Source organism: Pogoniulus pusillus, chromosome 6 (genome assembly GCF_015220805.1).
Source record: "Pogoniulus pusillus isolate bPogPus1 chromosome 6, bPogPus1.pri, whole genome shotgun sequence".
Classification (NCBI taxonomy): Eukaryota; Metazoa; Chordata; class Aves; order Piciformes; family Lybiidae; genus Pogoniulus; species Pogoniulus pusillus.
This window is the reverse complement of record NC_087269.1, coordinates 29272724-29299404: the sequence shown is the minus strand read 5'-3', so window position 1 is coordinate 29299404 and position 26681 is coordinate 29272724. Positions and strand designations below refer to the sequence as shown.

The 26681-nt window shown below is 51.9% G+C and overlaps 1 long non-coding RNA gene across 1 annotated transcript; it reads right to left on the bottom strand.

Annotated features, from left to right (window-relative positions):
* Nucleotides 1-3076: 3076 nt before the first annotated feature.
* Nucleotides 3077-26661, bottom strand: LOC135176525 (uncharacterized). Its single transcript, XR_010302696.1, has 5 exons — nucleotides 26601-26661; nucleotides 17490-17555; nucleotides 9562-9684; nucleotides 5324-5371; nucleotides 3077-4532 (listed from the first exon to the last, which is right to left on the bottom strand). It is a non-coding gene; the product is annotated as an uncharacterized LOC135176525 (long non-coding RNA).
* Nucleotides 26662-26681: the final 20 nt, after the last annotated feature.

The window sequence follows — 26681 nt, the reverse complement described above, 5'->3', positions numbered from 1 at the left end:
GGTGGGGTGCAAGAGGATGGGGACAAACTCTTGTCAGTAGCCCAAGTGGGGCAAGGGACATAGCATTGATTGATGCCCAGCTGCTGATGAAGAAGTGGACATGAATGCCATGCCTGGGGAAGACCAAATCCCCTGGTGATTTCCCCCCCCCCCCCCCCCCCCTTTTTGAGCCTCAGCATTAATTTCTGTGGCTTTATTTCTGTGACATTAATTTCTGTGACTTTATTTCTGTGAGATTATTATCTGTGCCTGCCTTTCTCATGTCTGTCTTCTTTCCTCTTTCCCTTCATCCACTGCCAGGCCATGGATGGATGTTTTCTATGCAAGAAGTGGGTCACCACCATAGGCAAAGCCATCTTCAGTGGTCAGGCTGTGCTGCTCCCATTTGCTGCAGCTCCTCTGGTTCTATTATAAGTCCCCCAAAATAATGGCATTAAAGATTTCCCCAGCACTTCCAAAATTCAGTGCAAACCATTAGCAAGGGAACACCTAACTCGAGGTGGCAGCAAGCAGGTCACCATCTGCATGGCAGCTGGCAGAGCCCACAGTGTGAAGCCTTTTCCATTCCACAAGTGCCCAAAGCAGCACCAGCACATAGAATCATAGAATCAAGCAGGTTGGAAGAGACCTCCAAGCTCATCCAGTCCAACCTAGCACCCAGCCCTGGCCAATCAACCAGACCATGGCACTAAGTGCCTCAGCCAGGCTTTTCCTGAACACTTCCAGGGACAGTGCCTCCACCACCTCCCTGGGCAGCCCATTCCAATGCCAATCACTCTCTCTGACAACAACTTCCTCCTAACATCCAGCCTAAACCTCCCCTGCCACAACTTTAGGCTGTGCCCCCTTGTTCTATTGCTGCTTGCCTGGCAGAAGAGACCAACCCCACCTGGCTACAGCCTCACAGTATCACAGTATCATCAGGATTGGAAGAGACCTCACAGATCATCAAGTCCCTTCAGGGAGTTGCAGACAGCAATGAGGTCAGCTCTGAGCCTCCTCTTCTCCAGGCCAAACACCCCCAGCTCCCTCAGCCTCTCCTCACAGGGCTGTGCTCCAGGCCCCTCACCACCTTCCTTGCCCTTCTCTGGACACCTCCCAGTACCTCAACATCTCTCTTGAATTGAGGAGCCCAGAACTGGACACAGCACTCAAGGTGTGGCCTGAGCAGTGCTGAGTACAGGGGCAGAAGTACCTCCCTTGTCCTACTGGCCACACTCTTTCTGAGCCAGCCCAGGATGCCATTGGCTCTCTTGCCCACCTGGGCACACTGCTGCCTGGTGAGCACTTCTCTCTGCAAGGCTTTTCGTTTTGCTGCCTGTTTACAGCCTTGCTTTGTGTGTAAGAGGCAGACTCAGCCCAAGGAACTCACAGCCTCAACTCAAAGCCCAGGAAAGCTTCCAGGATATGTTGTTTGCTGTTTCTGAAGAACCAAACTTCTGTCAGCTGCCAGTAGAGAACCAAAATGCTGCCCCCTCCTCCACAACACCTGCATCCCCAACAGCATGCAACCGGGTGCAGAGGACTCGAGTTGGCCTTCATGTGGGCAACTTTATGGTCATCTACTCCAGCCTCTTAAATATCACAGTGCTTCAGCCTCACCAGTAATAGGATCAGCACTTCATTAGACACATACATTCAATGTTAGGGATTGGAAGGTACCTCTGGAGTCCAAACCCCCTGCCAAAGCAAGACCACCTAGGGCAGGGCACACAGGAACACATGCAGGGGGGGGTTGGAGTCTCTCCAGAGAAGGAGACTCCACAGACTCTCTGGGCAACCTGCTGCAGGGCTCCAGGTCTCTTTCGGTTGAGGTGGAACTTCTTATGTTCCCATTGCCTCTTGTTACACCACTGAAACAGGACAAGGGGCAATGGGTGAAAGCTGAGGCATAGCAGGCTCCATGTGAACATGAAGAAGAATATTTCCACTGTGAGGGTGACAGAGCACTAGAGCAGCCTGCCCAGGGAGGCTGTGGAGTCTCTCTCTCTGGATACAGTCAAGAACTGTCTGGATGCATTCAAGTGTGATCTGCTCTAGGTGATCCTACTCTGGCAGGGGGGCTGGACCAGATGATCTTTTGTGGTCCCTTCCAGCCCCTGATACTCTATGAGTCTTATTGTAATTCTATGATCTTCTTGTGGCCTTCCAGTATCTGAAAAGGGCCTACAAAAAAAGCTGGGGAGGGACTTTTGAGGCTGCAAGGAGTGCCAGGACTTGGGGGAATAAAGCAAAACTGGAGGTGGAGAGATGGAGACTGGAGGTGAGGAGGAAGTTGTTCAGTATGAGAGTGGTGAGAGGCTGGAATGGGCTGTCCAGGGTGGTGGTTGAGGCCCCATGGCTGGAGGTGTTTAAGGCCAGGCTGATTTAGGGTAGGGTGTCCCTGCCCATGTCAGGGAGGTTGGAACTGGCTGATCCTCGTGGTCCCTTCCAACCCTGACTGATGCTATGAAAAGAGCCTGTCCTCTTCTTCTTGACACTCACCCTTCAGATATTTGCAAACATTAATAAGATGTCCTCAGTCTTCTCTTTCCCAGACTAAACCACCCCAGGTCTCCCAGCTTTCCACTGGGAAGATGCTGAGTATGGACTTACAGAATCATAGAATCAAGCAGGTTGGAAGAGACCTCCAAGCTCAGCTAGCCCAGCCTAGCACCCAGCCCTATCCAATCAACCAGACCATGGCACTAAGTGCCTCATCCAGGCTTTTCATTTAAAACACCTTAAGGCTGTCTTCTGCTCAGCTGCTATTTCAAAGGAATCAGCAAACCTGGGTGACTAGGTTGGACTGGATGACCTTGGAGGTATCTTCCAACCTGGGTGATTCCATGATCTGTGTCCCTATGTGACCTGTTCTAGGCAATCCTGCTTTAGCAGAGGGGTTGGAGTCAATCTCTGGAGGTCCTTTGTGACCCCCTAACATTCTGTGACCATGCTCTGCCAGAGTACCCTCTCATTTTGCAATATGCCAACACAAGCAACCACAACCTGGTTGATTCTATGACTCTAAGGCTCACCAGTTCTTCAGATGGCAGAAATGGCCACAGACCTCAACGCCTCCTCCAGCCAGAGATGCACGGTGGAAGCCGGAACCACATCGGTCACCACGCGAGAAGGGATGCGCCCAGGCAGTTAGCAGGTCTGCTCTGCTCACTCTCTGCTTCTCACCCTGTCTCAGAGGAGGAAGCACCATTTATTATACCTTCCTGCTGCTTCTAAACACAATCAACCATTTCTTGGCAATTCATCAAAGATAAATAGCCTGATCCCACTTCCATCAGTGTGGAACAAGAAAGATTTCCCCTTGGCTTCTGCTGCTGCAGCAGGAAAGCTCCCAGGACGGCAGCAACTGCTGATGCTTTTAAATCTCTTTCATCTTCTTCCCCTGTCCTTTCTCCACCAGGACACCAAGCTACATGAACAGGCTCCCTTCTGAAGGTAATGCTCCCTTCCAGCATCCCAAGCACCATCTCTCTCCAACTGGTTGCACAATGCTGCCTTGGCTGCAAAGAAGGACAGAGCTGCTGTGTGTAGCAGTGTGGTCCTGAAATATTTAGAGCTTCATGTGCTAAATCCAGAGACACAGAGCAAGAAGACATGTCAATGGCATGGATGATGCCTTCTGAATGGCATTATCTGGGTGGAAAGTCGTGGTAGGAAGCGTTTGCCTCCTCCATGCAGGGTGGAGGCAGGACTAAATGATCCCTAGAGGTTCCTTCCAACCCCTGCTATTCTGCGGGTCCTGAAGCTGCAATTCTCCACCAACCCTTCCAATGCAGACATTCAGCTTCCAATCACCCCACATGTCTCTCCCTTCTTCTCCTCAGGGTCCACCAGAAGCCTCTCAGGCTCATTTGCAACAACCTTTCTCAGCTGGCTGTACCCATGGGACTCCCACACTTCTCCATGACCATACCACTTCTCCCAGTTTGCCTTTCCTTGGAAACTGTGTCCAAAAGTAGGTAGCCTCTTACAAAGAGGTCCCTGAGCCTTGTGGACAGGTCACTGCGTCCAAAGGCAGGTAGCTTCTTCCAGAGAGGTCCCTGAGCCTCGTGTGTGGAGAGGTCACTGCATCCAAAGGCAGGTAGCTTCTTCCAGAGAGGTCCCTGAGCCTTGTGTGTGGAGAGGTCACTGTGTCCAAAGGCAGGTAGCTTCTTCCAGAGAGGTCCCTGAGCCTTGTGTGTGGAGAGGTCACTGTGTCCAAAGGCAGGTAGCTTCTTCCAGAGAGGTCCCTGAGCCTTGTGTGTGGAGAGGTCACTGTGTCCAAAGGCAGGTAGCTTCTTCCAGAGAGGTCCCTGAGCCTTGTGGAGAGTGCTCCTGGTCCCCAGGATGCCAGCAGGAGTTTTGCCATCAAGGCTGGGATGTCACACTGGACTTTTGACATGGTTATAACCAGATGTGCCTTTCTGATGGGGTCCTGCAGTGCTGAGCGTGGCACAGGTGTTAGCAGGGCTGGAGGTACCACGATGCTTGTGCAGGCAGCAATGGGAAAGCCAAAAGCATTTGGGGATCTCCTCAGTGCTGATCAATATCTAAAGGGTGGGGAGCAAGAGGATGTGGCTGGACTCTTTTCAGTGATGCCCAGCAAGAGGATAAGGGGCAGTGAGCACAAACTGGAAACAAATCAGGTTCTATCTGTACACGAGGAAGAACTTCTCTGCTGTGACAGGGCTGCAGCCCTGTCACAGGCTGTGCAGAGAGGTTGTGGAGTCTTCTTCTGTGGAGAGATTCCAAACCCACCTTAACATAGTGATGCTGGGCAACTTTCTGCAGGTGTGTCTGGGTTAGTGGGTTTAGCTGATCCTCAGAGGTCCTTTCCATCCCCCACCATTCTGTGATTGTGTGACACTGCCACCAGGGCACTATTTGGTGGAGAAGCAGCACTGCGTGGTGGCTTCCCTCACTTAGCTGCTCAGTGACTAAGTAGAGGGTTTCAGTTTCAGGGCCATTCATCTGGTATCTTTCATCAACTTCAAAATGAATGCCCCCCCCCCCAATAAAAACAACCCAACCAACCAAACACACACACCCCCAAACCAGAAACCCAAACATCAGTGAAGAGAGGGGGGTGGGGGTGGTGTGGAGAGGTTCTTTAGCCTCCTAAAATCTGTAAGCATGTGTGCTTAGCACTCATGAAAATGTCAAAGCCACAGCAGAGAGAACTGGTACTTCATCTGTCAGAGCTGCAGCTGGGTTTAGCAGCTCAGCATGAGGTTCTAACAGAGCAATGTGGAAAAGAGAGGAGAGAAAAAATACCAAAACAAACCCCCCCCCCCCCCCCCAAAAAAAAAAGAACAAATTCACCCCCAAACCCACAACAAACCTTCAGGAGTGGACAGCCCAGCATGAAAAGGAGAAGATGAAGGCTCACCTGCCATAATCAGAGGTCATTAGGAATAAAAGTGACACATAAAAGAGAGAGTAAAAGACACAGTTAGCTAGCAGCAAGGGCTGTGTTGTCTAAAAGGCTATTTCTGTCATTGCCTTACGCTAGAAGTGACCTTCTGCTGCAGGGCAGGGAAGCTGCGCACACATTTTGGCATCTCTCTCAGGTCTGTGACTCCTCTGCTCTGTGTCTTCCTTTAGCCAGGTGGGGGTTGGTCTCCTCTGCCAGACAACCAGCAATAGGAGAAGGGGACAGAGTCTCAAGTTGTGGCAGGGGAGATCTAGGCTGGATGTTAGGAGGAAGCTGTTGGCAGAGAGAGTGATTGGCATTGGAATGGGCTGCCCAGGGAGGTGGTGGAGTCACTGTTCCTTGAGTTGTTCAAGATAAGCCTGGCTGAGGCACTTAGTGCCATGGTCTGGTTGATTGGCCAGGGCTGGGTGCTAGGTTGGAGTGGCTGAGCTTGGAGGTCTCTTCCAACCTGGTTGATTCTATGATTCTAAGTAAGGACTGCTGTGGGTTCTACCTATGGATCTCAAAGAGCATTATGCTAGAAGTGACCTTCTGCTATAGGGCAGGGAAGCTGTGCACACATTTTGGCATCTCTCTCAGGTCTGTGGCTCCTCTGCTCTGTGCCTTCCACTGAATAACCAAAGTAAAGACCGCTGTGGTTTCTACCTATGGATCTCAAAGACCCTGTTTTCTCCCTCCTCAGGCACAGGAGGATGAAGAACAGCAACTGACCTGACCCAAGGTCTGATGGAGGTGGCTATAAAGATGATTAGGGAACAGAACTTTAGTGCCGTGGTCTGGTTGACTGGACAGGGCTGGGTGATAGGTTGGACTGGATGAGCTTGGAGCTCTCTTCTAACCTGGTTGATTCTCTGTTGATTGGACAGGGCTGGGTGCTAGGTTGGACTGGATGAGCTTGGAGGTCTCATCTCTTCCAACCTGGCTGATTCTATGGTTCTATGACTTGAGGCTTTTTTAGCCTGGAGAAGACTGAGGGGGAAATCTTATCAATGCTTATAGGGACACTCAAGGGTGAGTGTCAGGGGGATGAGACCAAGCTTTTGGCAGTGGTGCCCAGCAACAGGATGAGAGGTAATGGGCACAAACTGGAGCCCAGAGGTTCCATGTAAATATGAGGAGGAATTTCTGTGGTTTGACAGTGGTGGAGCACTGGCCCAGGCTGCCCAGAAGGGTTGTGAAGCCTGCTTCTCTGGAGAGATCCCAAACTCACCTGATCACAATCCTTGGCAGCCTGCTTCATGTGCTCAATCCAGAGACACAGAGCAAGAGGACGTGTTAATGGCATGGGTGATGCCTTCTGAATGGCATCATCTGGGTGGAAAGTCATGGTAGGAAGCTTTTGCCTCCTCCATGCAGGGTGGGTGACCCTGCTTTAGCAGGGTGGGGCTGGACTAAATGATCCCTAGAGGTTGCTTCCAACCCCTGCTATTCTGTGGCTCCTGAAGTTGCAATCCTCCACCAACCCTTCAAGTGCAGACATTCAGCTTCCAATCACCCCACTCTTCTGGGTCCACCAGAAGCCTCTCAGTCTCATTTGCAACAACCTTTCTCAGCTGGCTGTACCCATGGGACTCCCACACCTCTCCATGACCATACCACTTCTCCCAGTTTGCCTTTCCTTGGCATTTCCAGGCACTTTGGGGAGCAGGAGATTGTATTTTTAGCACTGTGTGCTGTGAAGTGCCAAACAAATTCCCCATGACATATTATCAATAGTCTGTGCTATTAAAGATTTCCCCCAACTCCAGAGAGCAAAAAGCAGTGGATGTGCAGTCTCTTCAGCCCCAAACTCTTCTAGCCTTTTAAGAGATGATTACCTGAAGAGGCACAGGGTAGCCAGTGATCACAGGATGGCAGGGTTTGGAAGGGACCAGGCACGGTGACTCCACCACCTCCCTGGGCAGCCCATTCCAATGCCAATCACTCTCTCTGACAACAACTTCCTCCTAACATCCAGCCTAGACCTCCCCCAGCACAACTTGAGACTCTGTCCCCTTGTTCTGTTGCTGCTTGCCTGGCAGAAGAGACCAACCCCACCTGGCTACAGCCTCCCTTCAGGGAGTTGCAGACAGCAATGAGGTCAGCCCTGAGCCTCCTCTTCTGCAGGCCAAACACCCCCAGCTCCCTCAGCCTCTCCTCACAGGGCTGTGCTCCAGGCCCCTCACCACCTTCCTTGCCCTTCCCTGGACACCTTCCAGCACCTCAACATCTCTCTTGCATTGAGGAGCCCAGAACTGGACACAGCACTCAAGGTGTGGCAGGAACATTCCCACCAGGCTGCTACAGCAGGGAAGGAGAAAACTGGATGCAAGAGCAGAGTCTGCCCTGCCACTGCCCCCACTCTTGGTGCAGCATGCAGGGGTCTGGCTTGGCCACGTAAGGGTGAAGGGCTGTGTGCTGCCGGCTCGGGGCTGTCCTTTAGGAAGAATGAAGCGGTGTAATGGGATCTGCTGAGGCAGGGAACGCAGCCTGGTTATGAGGAGGGGAGGTGGAGTCAGAAGCCAAGGCAAAGACAGAGCTGTTTAATGGACCCATTAGAGGGCATTAGCTGATAATGACAGGACATCACTGGCATTTTAAAGAGAGGCAGCGTGCAGGGGGAGCAGGAGCTCTATAGGCTTGGGGTGTGCTTGTGCCTCTCCATCTGTCATGCTGTCTCCAGCAAGCTGTAGTGCTTCTCCAGTCTCCCAGCCATTGAATCCTGTGTGGTTTATCAAGCCTGCCTGGTGCTGGAGGCAGCTTAGAATCATGGAAACCAGCAGGTTGGAAGAGACCTCCAAGATCATCCACTCCAACCTAGCACCCAGCCCTGCCCAATCAACCAGACCATGGCACTAAGTGCCTCAGCCAGGCTTGGCTTCAACACCTCCAGGCACAGCCACTCCAGCACCTCCCTGGGCAGCCCATTCCAATGCCAATCACTCTCTCTGACAACAACTTCCTCCTAACAGCCAGCCTAGACCTCCCCTGCCACAACTTCAGGCTCTGTCCCCTTCTTCTCTTGCTGCTTGCCTGGCAGAAGAGACCAACCCCACCTGGCTACAGCCTCCCTTCAGGTAGTTGTAGACAGCAATGAGGTCAGCCCTGAGCCTCCTCTTCTCCAGGCCAAACACCCCCAGCTCCCTCAGCCTCTCCTCACAGGGTTGTGCTCCAGGACCCTCACCAGCTTCGGTGCCCTTCTCTGGACACCTTCCAGCACCTCAACATCTCTCTTGAATTGAGGAGCCCAGAACTGGACACAGCACTCAAGCTGTGGCCTGAGCAGTGCTGAGTACAGGGGCAGAAGAACCTCCCTTGTCCTGCTGGCCACACTCTTCCTGAGCCAGCCCAGGATGCCATTGGCTCTGCTGCCCACCTGGGCACACTGCTGCCTCATCTTCAGCTACTCTCTACCAGCACCCCCAGCTCCCTCTCTGCCTGGCTGCTCTCAGCCACTCTGTCCCCAGCTTGAAGGGTGGGAGGCTGGTGGGTGGCAAAGTGACCATGGCCAGGCTGCATTTCTGGCTTGTGGAGCAGTGTGGGAGCAGCTAGAGTGAATATCATACAACAGCTTGGTTTGGAAGCGACTTTAAAGATCATCTGGTTCCAACCCCACTGCCATGGGCAGAGATACCTCACATTAGACCATGTTGCTCAAAACCTCATCCAGCCTGGTCTTAAACACTTCCAGGAATGAAGTTCTCCAAACAGCCCCTTCCCGTGTCTCACCACCCTCACAGTAAAGAAATTCTTCCTGATGGTCAATCTAAATCCTCCCTGCTCTATCTTCAATTCATTCTCCCCCTGTCCTATCCCCACAAACCCTTGTAAAAAGTCCCTCCCCAGCCCCCTTCAGGTACTGAAAGGTCACAATAAGGTCTCCCTGAAGCCTTCTCTTCTCAAGGCTGAACAGACTCAACTCCCTCTGCCTGCTTGGACCCATCTCGTGGCAACCCAAAGACTTGCCTACTTGCCTACCAGAAGCCATCACTTCCTTCTCCTTGAGTGACCCTATGGATGACCCCATGGGTTCATCCTAGCCTCCAACACCTTGCTGGCAGTGCCCAGAAATATCAGTGGACTTTGGAAATGTCAACCTGAACTTCTTTCTGCTTCCCCAACTAATTCATCACTTCTGACACCCAGGATCCATCATGATCACTCACCAGGGCTGGGGTGACAGGAAGGCACAGGGCTGGCAGTGCTGCTGGGAGTGCTGGTGTTGGGCTTCCCTTTCATCCAGTGCAGCCAAAGAGCATCAGCTCCTCCAGTCAGTGGGGGCAGACACACTTAAAAACAAAGGAATAACCATAAGCCAAACCACAGCTCTACAAATAGGACCTGCCTGGGAGGGAAAATGATATTTAAAGACTCCAGAGCAATGGAAACATAAGAAAATTGGATACACATGGGGTGCAGAGGGTGGCAAAAGCAGCCCAGACAACATTTCTGGTGGATCTAGAGTTCCTGTGTATTTCAGTCTTGGTTCCTGACAAGAGGAAATTCCCTTCTCTGCGTGTGCTCACCAGCAGCTCTGCATGTGGGCACAGACCAGGGCTGATCAAAGACCAGCCGAGCACACCACACAGTTTGATGCTGCCTGAAAGAGAGACTGGCTTGGCCCTGGGGCAGGGATAGGCAACTCCATCCTGCCCTGCTCACTGAGGAATGGAAAGAATGGGGTAGACTAAGAAGTGGTGGTGGGGGATGGGACAACAGAAACTACCCCTTTGCACCCTAGGGGAATCTGCAGCTCCAGTGCTGCAGAACATGGTTAGATTTCCTGGGCACCACAGAGGGACCTTGCACAAGTTGGATGATTGATAGAACTTGTTCAAGGATGTGCTTTCTTTTTCCTTGCTTTCTTCCTTCTTGTTTTCATTGTCCTCCCTGTCACATAGAATCATAGAATCAAGCAGGTTGGAAGAGACCTCCAAGCTCAGCCACTCCAACCTAGCACCCAGTCCTGTCCAATCAACCAGACCATGGCACTAAGTGCCTCAGCCAGGCTTTGCTTCAACACCTCCAGGGATGGTGACTCCACCACCTCCCTGGGCAGCCAACTCCAATGCCAATCACTCTCTCTGACAACAACTTCCTCCTAACATTCAGCCCCCCAGCACATCCTCCTAACATCCTCCTCCAGCACAACTTGAGACTGTCCCCCCTCCTTCTCTTGCTAGCTGCCTGGCACAAGAGACCAACCCCACCTGGCTACAGCCTCCCTTCAGGGACTTGTAGACAGCAATGAGGTCAGCCCTGAGCCTCCTCTTCTCCAGGCCAAACACCCCCAGCTCCCTCAGCCTCTCCTCACAGGGCTGTGCTCCAGACCACTCACCACCTGCCCTTCTCTGGACACCTTCCAGCACCTCAACATCTCTCTTGCATTGAGGAGCCCAGAACTGGACACAGCACTCAAGGTGTGGCCTGAGCAGTGCTGAGCATAGGGGCAGAAGAACCTCCCTTGTCCTGCTGGCCACACTCTTCCTGAGCCAGCCCAGGATGCCATTGGCTCTCCTGCCCACCTGGGCACACTGCTGCCTCATCTTCAGCTACTCTCTACCAGCACCCCCAGGTCCCCTTCTGCCTGGCTGCTCTCACCCACTCTCTCCCCAGCCTGTAGCACGGACAAACTTACACCCAGGTTTGGCAGGACACCAAGTTTTGGGATATTTAATGGTAAAGCCAGAGCAGATGGGCAGCCTGCTCTAGGGTAGGGTGTCCCTGCCCATGGCAGGGGGTTTGAACTGGATGATCCTTATGGTCCCTTCCAACTCTGACTGCTTCTATGATTCTAAACTCAGCCCTGGCTGCTAGCTGACCAAGGAGCATGATCTGTGTTGTTTGATTATCCCTGGAGGCACTTAAAAGCCCTGTAGATGCAGTGCTGAGGCACATGGTTCAGTGGCTGGACCTGGCAATGCTAGGTTAACAGTCAGATTTGAGCTTAAAAATCTCTTCCAAACTAAGTGACTCTATTACTGAAAGAGTGGTCAAGCCCTGAAACAGGCTGCCCAGGATGGTGCTGGAGTCACCACTCCTGGAGGTGGTCAGAAATTGTGTAGGCACAGCACTTGGGAACACAGTTTGGTGGGCACAGTGGTGTGGGGTTGATGGTTGGACTTGATGATCTTAGAGGTCCCCATCCTTTCCCTTCCATCCTCCCCCCATCCTTTCCCTTCCCTTCTTTTCCCTCATCTGAGCACTTCTCCTCCCCCCCATCCTTTCCCTTCCCTTCTTTCCCCTCACCCGAGCACTTCTCCCCCCATCCTTTCCCTTCCCTTCTTTCCCCTCATCTGAGCACTCCTCCCCCCATCCTTTCCCTTCCCTTCTTTCCCCTCACCCGAGCACTTCTCCCCCCATCCTTTCCCCTTACCCGAGCACTTCTCCCCCCATCCTTTCCCCTCACCTGAGCACTTCTCCCCCCATCCTTTCCCTTTCCTTCTTTCCCCTCACCTGAGCACTTCTCCCCCCATCCTTTCCCCTCATCTGAGCACTTCTCCCCCCATCCTTTCCCTTCCCTTCTTTCCCCTCATCTGAGCACTTCTCCCCCCATCCTTTCCCCTCATCTGAGCACTTCTCCCCCCATCCTTTCCCTTCCCTTCTTTCCCCTCACCTGAGCACTTCTCCCCCCATTCTTTCCCCTCATCTGAGCACTTCTCTCCCCATTCTTTCCCCTCATCTGAGCATTTTTGCTACCAAACTCTTGCACCTCAGCCGATGGGAGATGCTGCTGGACACAGGGTGTGGGTGGGGACAAAGCACTCTGGGGGTGTGGAGAGCAGCTCAGCAGCACCAGCAGCAGCTGCTCATTCTGCAGGTGGCTAGACAAGACTGTCTGCGATGCCCTGCATGTGTGCCAGTGAAGATAAATCCTTGATTCATGGGATGCAGTGAGAACAAGGAAAAGCAGAAAAAGCAGGAAGAAAACAATTAGAGTGACTTATGATTTAAGGGAAGAAATTCAAAGTCTCTCTCTCTTCCCTTCCTGGGCTGCTGGAAGAGTTTTATCTTCTTCCAGCTCTGCAAGAAACACCAACCCCAAAGCTCCTGCTGTTTCAAGAAGCAGAGGTTTGCAGAAGCAAGGAAAGAAGCAGCCTGCTCCTCCAGCTCTCCCTGGCTGGCAACTGAGCCATGCAAGGCTTACTTAACATCTCACTTAACTCCCCCTTAGCTGACCAAACTGATTAGTCATGTTCTTAACCTGGCTTTGGCAAAGTTGCCCCAAGGCTGGAGTTAAGTCCCTGCTCCAATGAGATATGCAGCAGACCCCTGGGCATGACACTAGAGATAGTGGTCATAAGTGGAGAGAAGAGTGATAGAGGGGGAAGGGAGAGAGCAAACAGCACCCCCAAGAAGTGTTTGAGTTGCTTTTGAAAGAAAAGGAAAGATAAGTAAAAGCCAAGCCAAAGAGGTAAGCAGTGGAAGAGAGTCGAAGGCAGACATGGGGTCTGCAATGCCATGGTGCAGGTCAACCTGCTCCTCCACAGCCATAGGCTGGTTTTGTGCTGCAAGGGATCTTTAAACATTGTCTAGTCCAACTCCCCTGAAGCCACCAGGGACATCTGCAACAAGAGCAGGTTGCTCACAGCTTCAAATAACCCAACCTGGAATGGTTTCAGGGATAACCCAACCTGGAATGGTTTCAGGGATGGGGCTTCTACCAGAGAACCTGGGTCAAGGTCTCACCACCCTCAGTGTCAATCATTTTTTCCTTCTCTCCAATCTCAGTCTTCCTCTTTTAGTTTCAAACCATCACCCCTTGTCCTGTCACAACAGGCCCTGCTAAAAGGTCTGTCCCCATCTTTTTTATCAGCAATTTAAGTACTGATAGTAGGTCTCCCTGGAGCCTTCTCTTCTCCAGGCTGAGCAAGCCCAACTCTCTCAGCCTGGCCTCACAGCAGAGGGCTTCCAGCCCTCACATCATTGCTGTGACCTCCTCTAGACCTGCTGCCAGAGGTCCACATCTCTGTTGTGCTGAGGACTCCAGAGCTGGCCCCAGCACTACAGGTGGGATCTCAGCAGAGCAGAGAGGCAGAATCCCCTCCCTCCTCCTGCTGCCCACAGAGCTGGGATCAGCCAAGGGCACAGCTGGCACTGGGAGCACAGGGTGCCAGCCCATGCCCAGCTTTTCAACTGCCAGCACCCCCAAGTCCTCCTTCACAGGGCTGCTCTCCTTTACACCATTTCCCCAGAGAGTCTTTTCCCAGCTGCACCACAGAGATACATGACTACAGCTGGTGGGGGCAGAGCAGAGCAGAGCATCAGGTCTAGCCAAGCCAAAGAAGTGTGCTGGTCAGTTTGGTGTGGCCAATACCTGCCTGCCCTCCGTGGAGGCCAACACATCCTTACCATGCTGCACATGAGGCTGCACCAAAGCTGTAACTCACCAGAGACGCTCTCTAGGTCCTGCTCTACTTGGAGATCAAGAGAACAACCTAATGTGGTTTTCTCTATCTCCAAGGGCCATGCTATGAGATGAACATACCACCTTGCTCACTGCATTTTAGACCCTAAAGTGACCTCATGTCTTGTTTATCTCCTGCCTTCCCTCTTCCATTGACATGAAGAAGCTCCAAAATACAAATCAAGGAGGAAAGAGGTCTACCAAGTGGTCAAGAGAGCCAATGGCATCCTGGGCTGCCTCAGGAAGAGTGTGGCCAGCAGGACAAGGGAGGTTCTTCTGCCCCTGGACTCAGCACTGCTCAGGCCACATCTTGAGTGCTGTGTCCAGTTCTGGGCTGCTCAATTCAAGAGAGATGTTGAGGTGCTGGAAGGTGTCCAGAGAAGGGCAAGGAAGCTGGTGAGGGGCCTGGAGCACAGCCCTGTGAGGAGAGGATGAGGGAGCTGGGGGTGTTTGGCCTGCAGAAGAGGAGGCTCAGGGCTGACCTCATTGCTGTCTACAGCTAACTGAAGGGAGGCTGCAGCCAGGTGGGGTTGGTCTCTTCTGCCAGGCAAGCAGCAAGAGAAGAAGGGGACAGAGTCTGAAGTTGTGGCAGGGGAGGTCTAGGCTGGATGTTAGGAGGTAGTGCAGGGCAGGTGCAGTGTCAGAGCAAAAATGCTGTGAGGACCCAGATGGGTTATTTCCTAGAGCAAACACTGGTTAGTAAAAGATGCTGCTGCCTGCAGGGAGGCAGTTTCTGGGTGATTGAACACAGAACCATTTGGAACAAATGCAGTGAAAGCTACTGTGCCTTTTGCTTTTAAATAGGCTGCGTTCTCCAAGCTGCCTTGTGGGGGGGGGGGTGGGGAGGAGGGGAGGGGATGAGCACTGACTAGGTCCAGGAGTTCACAAAGAGAGAGTTTCCAAAGTGAGATGCTGGGCACACTGGTGACCTCAAGACAAATTGTGGTGACCCACAGCCCTGACTTGTCCCATCTGAAGGTAGACATTTCAACACAGTCTCCTTCCAGCACCTGAAGAAGGTCTACAAGGGAGCAGGGAAAGGAGTTTTTACAAAGGCTTGCAGTGATAGAATGAGGGGTAACAGCTTTGAGCTGGAAGAAGACAGATTTAGACTGGAGACTAGGAAAAAAAATCTTTAGAGTGAGGGTGGTGAGACACTGGAACAGGTTGCCCTTGGAAGATGTGGACGCCCTCTCCCTCAGAAAGTTCAAGGGCAGGTTGCACAGGGTCTTCAGCAACCTGCTCTAGTGAAAGATCACAGAATCAAGCAGGTTGGAAGAGACCTCCAAGACCATCCAGTCCAGCCTAGCACCCAGCCCTGGACAATCAACCAGACCATGGCACTAAGTGCCTCACCCAGGCTTTGCTTCAACACCTCCAGGCACAGCAACTCCACCACCTCCCTGGGCAGCCCATTCCAATGCCAATCACTCTCTCTGACAACAACTTCCTCCTAACATCCAGCCTAGACCTCCCTTGGCACAACTTCAGACTCTGTCCCCTTCTTCTCTTGCTGCTTGCCTGGCAGAAGAGACCAACCCCACCTGGCTACAGACTCCCTTCAGGTAGTTCTAGACAGCAATGAGGTCAGCCCTGAGCCTCCTCTTCTCCAGGCCAAACACCCCCAGCTCCCTCAGCCTCTCCTCACAGGGCTGTGCTCCAGACCCCTCACCAGCTTCCTTGCCCTTCTCTGGACACCTTCCAGTACCTCAACATCTCTCTTGAATTGAGGAGCCCAGAACTGGACACAGCACTCAAGATGTGGCCTGAGCAGTGCTGAGTACAGAGGCAGAAGAACCTCCCTTGTCCTGCTGGCCACACTCTTCCTGAGCCAGCCCAGGATGCCATTGGCTCTCCTGCCCACCTGGGCACACTGCTGCCTCATCTTCAGCTCCTCTCTACCAGCACCCCCAGCCTGTAGTGCTGCTTGGGGTTGTTGCAGCCAAAGTGCAGAACCCTGCACTTGGCCTTGTTCTATCTCATCCCTTTGGCCTATGCCCACCCATCCAGCCTGGCCAGGTCCCTCTGCAGGGCTCTCCTACCCTCCAGCAGCTCCACACCTGCTCCTAGCTTGGTGTCATCTGCAAACTTACTGATGCTGGACTCAATCCCCTGCTCCAGATCATCAGTTAAGGTACTGAAAAGGACTGTGCCCAGCACTGATCCCTGGGGCACACCACTAGTGACAGCTGCCAGCTGGATGCGGCACCATTCACCACCACTCCCTACCCATTGCAGGACTGGTGGAATTGGGTCATCTCTAAGGTGCTTTCCACCCCAAACCATTCTATAGCTCTTTGAGAACCCAGAGTGCCATAGAATTGTTTGTATCAGAAGGGGCCTTTTAAGCTCACCTATTCCAACTGCTTTGACATAGAAAGGGCCATCCCCAGCTGGAGGATCTGAAGGGCTGTGTTTGTGGCCCAGCACGAAATGCAGCTGTGAAACCTGATGGCAGAACCTCAGGAATTGCTGCAAGAAAATGCGTATTTGAGGGGCAGGGGTTGAGGGGTCCAAACCTGAGAGGAAAGCTTGGCCCCAAAAGCTTTGATTTTCCAAGCTTCTACACCGAGTCATCGCACATGCTGACAGTGGCAGGCTGTCAGGCAGAGGTTCCTCAGTGGACTGCCCATTTGTTTTCATTTAGAAGAGCCTTCAGGACAGATTTAATTGCTGGGCTATGGACTGGCCACTTCCAGTTATGACTACAACTGCCTCAAAGTACCCAAGCGCCTGTGTTAATTAAAAGCCGCGATACCTGCTCCTACTTTGTGTGCAGCAGCAGCAGCAGCAGCAAGAGTGGGTTATTAAGGGAAAGGAATATCAATCTACTCCACTGCGAGCTGATCTGTGTAATTATTAGCCCTGGCTAGCTCCTGGTATTGATTTTATTACTAATATCACTGCCTGCAATAAGGAATCAACTGCAGCGTGCCGGTACTCACCGTTCATCACACTGCTCACTGCTCTGGCCAGGGATCATAGAAGCAGGCAGGGTTGGAAGGGACCACAAGGATCACCCAGCTCCAACCCCCCTGCCATGCCCAGGGACACCCTACCCTAGAGCAGGCTGCACACAGCCTCAGCCAGCCTGGCCTTAAACACCTCCAGCCATGGGGCCTCAACCACCTCCCTGGGCAATCCATTCCAGCCTCTCACCACTCTCAGGATCAACAACTTCCTCCTCACCTCCAGTCCCAATCTCCCCACCTCCAGCTTTGCTCCATTCCCCCTAGTCCTGGCACTCCCTCACAGTCCATAAAGTCCCTCCCCAGCTTTTTTGGAGGCCTCCTTCAGATCCTGGAAGGCCACAAGAAGGTCATCTCGCAGCCTCCTCTTCTCCACACTGCACAGCCCCAACTCTTTCAGTCTGTCCTCACAGCAGAGCTGCTCCAGCCCTCTGAGCATCCTCCTGGCCCTTCTCTGGACAAGCTCCAGCAACTCCACATCCCTCTTGTCACAGGAGCTCCAGAACTGGATGCAGTACTCCAGATGGGGTCTCAGCAGAGAGCAGTAGAATCACCTCCCTGGCCCTGCTGGCCACACTTCTCCTGATGCAGCCCAGCATCTGGTTAGCAGGAGGTTGTCTCCTCATTGCTAGAAAACAAATCCCAAAACACCCAAAGCCACCTCTCATGCATCCCTTCTTGATTTTTAATTTAAAACCTACTTTTCCTTCATCCTTACCTCCTTTCTCTCTGCATTTTCTGTTCCTCCCCTCTGTTGGGTTGCCCCTTGCTCTCTGTAAAACAACTTCAGACAAGATCAAAGCCAATGCATATAAATTTTCCTTCCTCTGAATTCAGCCAAAAATGCTTCCAGCAGTTATGAGTCAGCGAGGCAAGACAGAGCTGCTGGTCACCAAGAGAAATTGCCAGGGATTTGGAGAGGATGAATCACCCTCAAAGATGGCTGAGATAGGAAACAGAGAGAGCCTTTTGTCCTTCCTCTTTGTCATTCAGCTTATTTTTGTCCCAGGCTCAAATAAGGAGCACATTGTGGACATTTTCTTCCATCTCCCCATAGGAAGATGCTGAACAAACTCACTGCTGGATCAGCTCCTTCATAGAATCAAGCAGGTTGGAAGAGACCTCCAAGCTCAGCCAGTCCAACCTAGCACCCAGCCCTGGCCAATCAACCAGACCATGGCACTAAGTGCCTCAGCCAGGCTTTGCTTCAACACCTCCAGGGACAGCGACTCCACCACCTCCCTGGGCAGCCCATTCCAATGCCAATCACTCTCTCTGACAACAACTTCCTCCTAACAGCCAGCCTAGACCTCCCCTGCCACAACTTCAGACTCTGCCCGCTTGTCCTCTTGCTGCTTGCCTGGCAGAAGAGACCAACCCCACCTGGCTACAGCCTCCCTTCAGGGAGTTGTAGACAGCAATGAGGTCAGCCCTGAGCCTCCTCTTCTGTAGGATAAACACCCCCAGCTCCCTCAGCCTCTCCTCACAGGGCTGTGCTCCAGGCCTCCAATGCAGGCTAGTGGAAAGTGTCTCTCTCCATAGCAGGAGTGTTGGAATTAGATGATCTTTAAGATCCTTTTCAACCCAAACCACTCTGATTCTATGATTTTAACACCAGCTTGCAGAGATTTGGGACTCTGGAGTCTCTTCCACTAATCCCACACATCCTCATAGGATACATCTGTCTGGAAGAGACCTCAAAGATCATCCAGTCCAACCCTCAATGCAGCACCTTGCTGTTCACATCTGAGCAGAAAATAGCCACACCATCCATTTAGGCAGCACCTTAAGGACCAAACCTCTGTTTTGCTGTTTTGTCTCCTGACTTGGCAGTCTTCAAGGGGTCCTGCTGCTGATTATTGCTAAACAACTCTGCCGTGGTTCTAGTTAAAATCTCCCAGAGACTCAAATGTAGTTAATAGAACCAAGAACAATTCCTAAGATGCCTTTCCCTTTCCCACTTGTGTTTTCTTCAAAGAAAAGGAATTAGATGTAGAGAGGCAAAGGTAAAACACACCCAAATAAATAATCTCACTTCCATTTGGAAGTTACAAGAGAGAACTTTAACAGTAAATAAAAGGTATTTGAGGCAGGGGAGTTACAAAGAGGTATAGGCAAGGGAAAACAAGCTACAAAATACGTAGATACACAACCAGATTGATGGCAATGAGTTTGTCCACCTCGTGAACTGATGGCCACGTGGCAAAACAAAGAGCAGCAGGGACAGGAGGATGGTGCTGGTAGGCAGGGAGGTAGAGCAAGAGAGAATGAAACAGGAATCACAGAATCAGTCAGGGTTGGAAGGGACCACAAGGATCAGCCAGTTCCAACCCCCCTGCCATGCCCAGGGACACCCTACCCTAGAGCAGCCTGCACACAGCCTCAGCCAGCCTGGCCTTAAACACCTCCAGCCATGGGGCCTCAACCACCTCCCTGGGAAACCCATTCCAGCCTCTCACCACTCTCATGATCAACAACTTCCTCCTCACAGCCAGGATGAATCTCCCCACCTCCAGCTTTGCTCCATTCCCCCTAGTCCTGGCACTCCCTCACAGCCTCAAAAGTCTTTTCCCAGCTTTTTTGGAGGCCTCCTTCAGATCCTGGAAGGCCACAAGAAGGTCACCTCACAGCCTTCTCTTCTGCAGACTCAACAGTCCCAATTCTTTCAGTCTGTCCTCACAGCAGAGCTGCTGCAGCCCTCTCAGCATCCTCCTGGCCCTTCTCTGGACACACTCCAGCATCTCCACATCCCTCTTGCAATGGGGGCTCCAGAACTGGATGCAGTACTCCAGGAAGTTCCTCTCTTTTCATAGGGGCTAAACATGAAGTGGGACTGGGCTAGCCACTACACCTGTAGTAAGGTGCACACCTACTGCTGGGGAAAAGCCAGGAGGACCTGGAGCCAGGGTCAAGACCACTGCCCCAGGAGGGTTAACCCTTTACAACCTCCCTCTCACACAACAGGGGTCAAGACCACTGCCCCAGGAGAGTTAACCCTTTACAACCTCCCTCTCACACCAGATTCAATCAGGCTGAACAACCTGACCTAGCTGGGAGTGTCCCTGCTTGCTTGCAGAGGGGTTGGATTAGATCACCTTTAGAGGTCCCTTCCAACCCAGCGCACTCTGTGATTCTACACAAATGCAACAGCAGCACCAGTTCAGCCATGAAGACAAAGCTTAAGGACACTGCATCTCATTCCCACTTGCTGCCTGGGGCACCATGAACCACTGATCAAAATGCACCAAGCACCAACAAAAATATTAGCTTAATGTTTGTGTGTGCTCAGCTCCTCTTCTTGTGCTGGGATGACAAACAGCTCCGCGAAGGCATTGCCGGAGGCGCTAACACTTCCATTCACTCTCTCACTGATTCTGGCACACAGAGGGATCTTTTCAAACCCATCAACGCTTTCATTTTTGTCTTTGCCAAAAGGACTTCCTCTGTGAGGTGGTGTTTTGCTAGAGGTAATGACTTAAGAGCGAGAGAGGTGGTTGAGATTCAATAGCGCGCTCAGGAATCCCTTGTAAAGCGAAGGGAGAGACAAATTTGGATGTTAGGGGATTACCCTGAGCCTCCTTTCAATCTCTCAGAGACTTTCTGGAGTAAGAATCAGGCAACAAACCTACTAAAGAACCTGGTGCCTTCTTAAGCTGTGGCTGGTAGCTTCTGCTCCCGGGTGGAGCTGCAGTGACAATAATCTTTCCTGAGGGTTACATCCTGACCTGCACAAGGACATCCAAAAATGAGGGGAGAAAAGGAAAAGAGGAAAGTGAACTCTGCCAACCCCTCTCTGGAGTCAGCTTGAAGTGGACGGAGTTTAGGGCTCAGTGAACATCAGAGGTGGTTCCTCCCGTCCTAGTCAGGATGTGTTGACCATCAGCTAAGAGTTGACACCTTAAACCAGTAGGAAAAACTAGAGACCAAGCCTGAGGAATTAAACTCAGAGGTTCTCTTTGCTTTCCCTCTTTGTACTGCTGGAAGGCAGGATGCCCTGAGCTGGTGTGCACCAGGAACTCCAGCTAACACTACCCAGCTGTCAAGAACCTTCTGCAGAAGCAGATCTGCTCACCCAGAGTGGGCTCAGCGAACATCAGAGCTGGTTCCTTACATCCTAGTCAGGATGGATGCATCAGCTACCTGCTGACACATTAGAATCATAGAATCAACCAGGTTGGAAGAGACCTCCAAGCTCAGCCACTCCAACCTAGCACCCAGCCCTGGCCAATCAACCAGACCATGGCACTAAGTGCCTCATTCAGTCTTTAAACCAGGAGGAAAAGAAAAGACCAACCCTGAGGAATTAAATTCAGAGGTTTTCTTTGCTTTCTCTCCTCATGGCCTTTGTAGTGCTGGAAGGCAGGATGCCCTGAGCTGGTGTGCACCAGGAACCCCAGCAAACACTACCCAGCTGTCAGGAACCCTCTGCAGAAGCAGATCTGCTCACCCAGGGAGGGTTCATGCACAGCAGTTGGATTAAGCCATCTTCTTGCATTAGAAGGGGGTGGATTCATAGAATCAAGCAGGTTGGAAGAGACCTCCAAGCTCAGCCAGTCCAACCTAGCACCCAGCCCTGCCTCATCAACCAGACCATGGCACTAAGTGCCTCAGCCAGGTTTTGCTTCAACACCTCCAGGCACAGCGACTCCACCACCTCCCTGGGCAGCCCATTCCAATGCCAATCACTCTCTCTGGCAAGAACCCAACTCTTGCTACCATGGAGGCATCCAGCCCCCACCTATCAGCCCAACATCAAGCCTCAAGCAACAGCTCCTTCCCACTGGCAACATGCTCATTTCTGGCCTCAGGTGAAGATGTTTTGGACACATTTCTCCATGAGCTGCAGAGAAGAACAATGCTGTCTCTTTCCTCACCAAGGTGGGCTGCAGCAAGGCAAAGCCCTGTTTTCACTCCAGCTCCGTGCTGAATCACACAGCTTTGTATTTGCCTGTCAATATCCCAGTTGGATCCTGCTTCTATAGATTCAATTCGAGATGAGTACTGCAGGACTTCTTTTGTTAGCTGGATACCTCATGCACATGGTTATTATTTCCTTCATAAAAATCAATAAAGAGTTAGGAACAACAACCACCAATAATAACAGCACATCTCTCTTTGTGTCTTTGGGTGGCAGCTTGCCCAACCACTCATAAAAGCAGCAAAGAGTCCAAAGAGAAGCCCAAGCTAGGAGAGGGGGAGTAGAAATGGATTTCCAGGCTAGACCTGCTCCACTATCTTGTCAAAATGAAGGAAAATCCCAGCATGGTAAAGGTTGGAATGGACCTCTTGGATATTCTCTAGTTCCTCTATCCTCCTAGTGAGGAGGAAGTTGTTGAGCATGAGAGTGGTGAGAGGCTGGAATGGGTTGCCCAGGGAGGTGGTTGAGGCCCCATGGCTGGAGGTGTTCAAGGCCAGGCTGGATGAGGCTGTGGCCAGGCTGCTCTAGGGTAGGGTGTCCCTGCCCATGGCAGGGGGCTTGGACCTGGCTGATCCTTGTGGTCCCTTCCAACCCTGACTGATTCTATGCTTCTAAAGCCTTCTGCAAAAACTAAAACTTATTTACCAACCTCCTTAAAACAAACCTCCAAATCAGCCTGGGGATATTTAATAAACTTTCAAGTTAATTTACCTTTTCTTTCCTGGAAGGGAAAAAAAAAACATAACAACTCCAAAACAAACCCACCCCACATTGTAACTCTTCCCATCAAGAAGTGTACCTGAAGTAATCCAGCAGAGATGCTGCATTTCAAGCCTGGGTAGGGTGTCCCTGCCCATGCCAGGGGGGTTGGAACTGGATGATCCTTGTGGTCCCTTCCAACTCTAACTGATTCTATGATTCAACCTTTCTGCTGAAGCCAGGTCATGCATAGCAGGTTGCCCAGAATCACAGGTGAGTTTGGAGTCTCTCCAGAGAAGGAGACTCCACAACCTCTCTGGGCAGCCTGCTCCAAGGCTCCAACACCCTCACACCAAAGAATTTCCTCCTCCTATTAGGAGGTGTTGAAGCAAAGCCTGGCTGAGGCACTTAGTGCCATGGTCTGGTTGATTGGCCAGGGCTGGGTGCTAGGTTGGACTAGCTGAGCTTGGAGGTCTCTTCCAACCTGCTTGATTCTATGATGGAACCTCCTGAGTTCCAGCTTTTACCTGTTGCCCCTTGTCCTGTCACTGGGCACCACCAAATAGAGTCCAGCCTCAAACTCTTGCCCCCCCAACCTTCAGCTCTTGCTGAACATTGATCAGATCCTCCTCTCATGCTGCTCTTCTCCAGGCTAAACAGACTCAGGTCTCTCAGCCTGTCCTTACAAGGGAGGTGTTGCAGTGCCTGCAGCATCTTCATAGCCTCTGCTGCTCTCTCTCCAATACTTTTTCTGTTTCTCTTGAACTGGGGAGCCCAGAAGTGAACACAACACTCCAGGTGTGGCCTCCCTAGGACAGAGTAGAGGAGGCAAGAAGAACCTCCTAATATCTGCTGGCTGCTCTCCAGGAGTCCACTGTTGACCATATGAGCACATTGGTGACTCCCAGGGAGCTTCTTTCCTACCAGCATCCCCAGGTCAAACCCTTAACCTGCTCTGGTGCAGGGAGTTATTCCTTCACCCCAGGTAGGACTTCCCCTTGATGAACTTCAGGAGCTTCCCCTTCTGCCCAACTCTCCAGCCACTTAAACCTGAGGCACCATCCCAGCCTATAGAAAACAGCAGAGACTCAGAAAATGTTCAGCAGAAAAGGCATCAACATCCCTCAAGTTTGGTGTCCCAGTCCTTTTCCCTGTGAAATAAAGGCAAAACCACTGGCAGAAGTCTAAGAGCACCACTTTGGAGGCCAGAAGCAAATCCTTGCTACTGGGTGCTAATAAAACTCAGGGAGAGGCAATCCACTGATGTTTTCTCTCCTGCTTTGAAATGAGCAAAGATGAAGGAAGGTTTCCTTACCACACACCTCCTGGAAACAGCCACAGAAGCAGGAGCTGAATTTACTCAAGAGCCCTACAGTTCATAGAATCAGTCAGGGTTGGAAGGGACCACAAGGATCTGCCAGTTCCAACCCCCCTGCTATGGGCAGGGACACCCTACCCTAGAGCAGGCTGCACACAGCCTCATCCAGCCTGGCCTTAAAAACAGACTCACAGGATGTTAGAGGTTGGAAGGGATCAAGGAGATTGACTCCAACATCCCTGCCAGAGCAGGACAATACTATCTAATACAGAGCACAGAGGAACACCTCCAGCCATGGGGCCACAGCCACCTCCCTGGGAAACCCATTCCAGCCTCTCACCACTCTCAGGATCAACAACTCCCTCATCACAGCCACTCTCAATCTCCCCACCTCCAGCTTTGCTCCATTCCCCCTAGTCCTGGCACTCCCTCACGGCCTCAAAAGTCCCTCCCCAGCTTTTTTGGAGGTCTCCTTCAGATCCTGGAAGGCCACAAGAAGGTCACCTGGGAGCCTCCTCTTATCCAGGCTGCACAGCCCAAACTCTTTCAGTCTGTCCTCACAGCAGAGCTGCTGCAGCACTCTCAGCATCCTCCTGGCCCTGCTCGGGACACACTCCAGCATCTCCACATCCCTCTTGCAATGGGGGCTCCAGAACTGGATGCAGGACTCCAGGTGGGGTCTCAGCAGAGCACAGTAGAGGGGGAGAATCACCTCCCTGGCCCTGCTGGCCACACTTCTGCTGATGCAGCCCAGGCTCTGCTTGGCTTTCTGGGCAGCAAGTGCACACTGCTGGCTCCTGTTGAGCTTCTCCTCCAGCAGCACCCCCAAGTCCCTCTCTTCAGGGCTGCTCTCCAGCCACTCCCTGCCCAGCCTGCATTTGTGCCTGGCATTGCCTCCACCCAGATGCAGGACCTTGCCCTTGGTCTTGTTGAAGCTGCTGAGGTTGTCTTGTGCCCACCTCTGCAGCCTGTGCAGGTCCCTCTGGATGGATCCCTGCCCTCCAGCCTGTCTGCTGCACCACACAGCTTGGTGTGGTCAGCAAACTTGCTGAGTCTGCACTCACTGCCTCTGTCCATGGCACCCACAAAGATGTTGAACAAGACTGGTGCCAGGACTGATCTCTGAGGGACTCTGCTCATCACTGGCATAACTCCATAACATGATTTGATTACTCTACAGGAGAGGATAAAACCACAACTGCATGCTTACAGATGATGCTTTCTCCTCCCCTTGTACTCTGATGGCTTGGTCCTACAGCTCCAGCCAGGACTCCTATGAACAGGCAGCTCTGGGTATGGTAGGAGAAGTGTAACCACAGGAGCACGGCTGCAAAGACCACAATGGCTTTGACTTAGATGCTTACAAAGCTCTGTCAGGACACAGCACAGTTCTCCAGGTCAGGGTCACCGCCACCTTCAAAGCAACTACAGCTCCTTCAGAAAGCAAGTCCCCAAAACCCCATTTCTCAGGGGACCTCTTGCTCAGACACTTCACATTTACAGGACTTTCTGTATGTGGGTTAAAGAAAATATGTAACTTTCTAAGGCTATTGCTTTAAAGGTTAATGTATTCCCAGCCACAACTCCGAGCTGAGGTTTCAGCCCAGGAACAATCATCTGGTGGCAGGAAAATTATTGAGCAGATGACCTAGGTCCTCTCCATCTCTAGTTCTTATGCATGCATGGCTCCTTCTTGCCTTTCTTTCCTTTTCTGCACCCAAAGCAACAGGAAAATAAGGCTCAATACAGCTGGGCTCCTACCCACACCATGGCCATCACATGTGGCATCAACACACCTCACAGTGCAGATGTTCCCAGCTGAAGGATTTCCCTTTCCAGTTGAAAGGTTACTGCTGTGATCACTCACAGACCAATCTCCTCCCAGCAGGCATCTTTCCTGTCTTCCCAGGCATTCCCAGGTGTGACTTTCCAGAGCCAGAAGGCTGCTCCAAGGACCAAAAAGAAGGAGAAGCTGGTGTCCTTGAAAAAAAGCCTGGATGAGGCACTCAGTGCCATGGTCTAGTTGATTGGATAGGGCTGGGTGATAGGTTGGACTGGATGATCACAGGATCAGGATCACAGGATATTAGGGGTTGGAAGGGACCCAAGAGGATCATCGAGTCCAACCCCCCTGCCAGAGCAGGACCACACAATCTAGAATAGATCAGAGAGGAATGCATCTAGAAACATCTTGAGTCTCCAGAGGAGACTCCACAACCTCTCTGGGGAGCCTGTGCCAGTGCTCAGCCCTTATGCTGAGATGGAACCTCCTGTGCTGCAGCTTACACCCATTGCTCCTTGTCCTATCTCAGGGAGCAGTGAGCAGAGCCTGTGCCCCAGCTCCTGGACAGCCCTCAGGTGTTTATAAGTAGTTATTAAATTCCCTCAAAGTCTTCTCTCCTCCAGATTAACCAGCCCGAGGTCCCTCAGCCTCTCCTCATCAGGCAGTGCCCTCCAGCCCCCTAATCAGCCTCATAGCTCTCTACTCAAGTCTCTCTAGCAGATCCCTGTCCCTCTTTAACTGGGGAGCCCAAAACTGAACACAGTGGTCAAGATGAGGTCTCAGCAGGGCAGAGTAGAAGGAGGAGGTCTCTTCCAACATGGTTGATTCTATGATATTAACAGCCCAAAGACAAGCTCTACCTCTCCAAAAATCTTCTATGCTGTGAAAACAAATACATGGAAAGTAAAGAGCACATAAAACCCCCCAGACTTTTAGCTCTAGAAATAAAACCTTTGGGATGCTAATAAATACATTGGGATGTTGCCTGAAGAGAACTTGTAGCCAGGTGGGGTTGGTCTCTTCTGCCAGGCAAGCAGCAACAGAACAAGGGGACACAGTCTCAGGTTGTGGCAGGGGAGGTCTACCTGCTTGATTCTATGATTCTACCAACCTTAAACACAGCAGACTTGAAGCTCTTTCTGCAGAGACCCAGCAAAGAGGAACTTCTGCCATCCCAACAGCCCCAGGGCTA